Source organism: Arachis ipaensis, chromosome B03 (assembly GCF_000816755.2).
Source record: "Arachis ipaensis cultivar K30076 chromosome B03, Araip1.1, whole genome shotgun sequence".
In the NCBI taxonomy this organism is placed as follows: domain Eukaryota; kingdom Viridiplantae; phylum Streptophyta; class Magnoliopsida; order Fabales; family Fabaceae; genus Arachis; species Arachis ipaensis.
This window is the reverse complement of record NC_029787.2, coordinates 5159770-5162425: the sequence shown is the minus strand read 5'-3', so window position 1 is coordinate 5162425 and position 2656 is coordinate 5159770.

The following is a 2656-nucleotide window of genomic DNA, read 5'->3' as shown; positions in this document are numbered from 1 at the left end:
AACGTTTATGATTTTATTATTATCTATGATTAATTTTTTATTTAATTTATTTTTTTAATAGAATCATAATCTATGTTATAAAAAATTACACTAAAACATAGTATATGAGAATTACAATTATAATAAAGAGTACTAAAAATAATAAAAAAATTAAATATTTTCTTTATAGTAATTGAAACAAATCTAAAAATTTTTTATGATCTTTTTATATAGTATATTTTTAGTATTTTTAGTACTCTTTTTTTAGTATGTTATAATTTTTTATTATTATTATTATTTATAGTTAATTTTTTGTTTAATTTACTTTACCTAATAGAATCAATAAATTATATTATAAAAAGATAATAACAAACATAATACACAAAAATTACAATTATAAAAGTGTATAATATCAAACAAACAGTTGAAAAAATAAAAATAATAAATAATAAAAAATAGAGCTCATATAAATAGAAATAACAAGAATTTTATAAATAATATAATAACATACATGAAGGATAAAGTTGGTAAAAGATAAATAAATTGTTAGTATCTATGGCTAAAAGCTCGTTAGAAAAACGCAGAAGCTACAAATAGTTGCTTCTTGTAAACGTTGGTTTTGGTAGCAAAATCACTTCTGCGTTCATGAAAAAAATTTTGCCAAACCAAAAGTTGAAGCTTTCAAGAAGTCTAAACGTGCTTCTTCTCTTCCAACGAGTTTCCCAAACACACCCTTAGTCCTTAAAACTATTTACACTGATAATGTATCAAAATTAAATTCAATTGGGTTAGTCAAGTGGTTAATTCACTCGTTTACTTCAACTAGTGTCAGTTTGAATTTTGCCTTATACATACAATAACTTAATGGCTATTGACAACCCTTAAATAAAATTCTAAATTAGTCCTTGAATTATCAAAAAGATATTGTGAGAGCTAAAAGTAAATTATTATTAATTAATGGTGTAGTTAGATTATTTTCAAATAACAATATTATAATTTATAAGAGTGCATGCATGACAAGATTGTAATTTAGTTCAAGGATAAAGTATTAAATTAGTCATCTACGTTTGGACGTAATTCTGTTTTAGTCTTTAAAGTTTAAAGTGTCTTATTTGAATCCAAAAAAATTTTATTTAGTTTCAATTTAGTCCCACCGTGAGATCAAAGATAAATAATTAACAAAATGTCCTACATGACAGCAGTATAAGAACAAAGTCGATAATTTGGAGAATAAGTACAAGCTCCAGAGGCACAAAATCAACTGTGGATACATCAATACATGTATTTAACATTTTTTTAGTTTTATAGAAAATATTTCATTTTAATTATAGGAAAAATGATAAATAAATGTATTGATGCTTCCACGTTGATTTTGTACCTCTGGAACTTGTATTTATTCTCTAGATTATCGACCTTGTTCTTATACTGCTGTCATGTAGGATATTTCGTTAATTATTTATCTTTGACCTCCGGTGAGACTAAATTGAAGCTAAATGAAACTTTTTTAGATTCAAATAGGACACTTTAAACCTTAAAGACCAAAACAGAATTACGCTCAAATGTAAGGACCAATTTAATACTTTTTCCTTTAGTTCAATTTCAGAACTTTTCGTTTTAGATATAGAACAGATTTGTCACTATATTTGATAGTAGATATTGGATTCATATGAAACAAAATTAGTTGAATTTTACTAATTCAACTTTTTTTTTATATGATACATCCTAATGTATCTCTTATTATGTTTCTGAAATTGTTGAAGTGTATGTTTCATAGTTTGATTGTTATACAATGGTATTATAAAAGAATCTTATACTCTTATAGTGAATGTTTGTGTAACTTTTTTCTTAATTAACGATGTATAAAAAATAAATAAGTAGAAGAAATCAAATCAAACCCATTCAATAATTGCAACAATGTTTACGCTTTATAATATGAGTTTAATTTTGATACACTAAATATAAATAGTCTTATTCAGATGACCAATTAGTTTAGTTTATTAAACAGGTTCATTCTTATATTTGTAATTATCAAAGGAAAAAATGAATGAACAAGATTGCAGTATCTGAGATGAACTATGATGATAGTTGAATGACAACACAAAAATTGTACAATAATTTTTTGTTTCTCTAGGAATTACAAAAGAAAGAGTCAATGATATTATAATTTTGACATCCATGTTGAATTAAAAAAGAAGTCGAACACATTCCAGAAATTAGTTTGGCAGGTAAGTTGTTTCAAGTTTTCATAAGATAAGAAAAATGAGAATTCTTTTGGTGCAAAATTAGTGTATAGATAGATATCTTGTATTCTACGGCATAGAATAGAACCACCATATCTACCTCAAATTTAGGAAGTTTTATTCTAATTTTGATACAAACCTAAGAACAGAAGGATAAAACACTTAAGTGGACAACCACAAAATTTTTTGCACTACTTTTACTCTTATCAAAGATTTCATACATCAACAAACAAATCCTTCAATCATGCTGAGCCCTCCATCATGAAGCTATGAATTTGATATAAATATGAAAAATACTTGGCATAACAAATTCAATTTTTTTTAATCCTAGTTTCCCAATAGTTCAAAACTTCAAATACACCACCCTTCCAAAACCTTCAAATTAGAGGCATAAAAAAAACTATTGATGAAGTTTCTAACACATAAACTTTTACAAT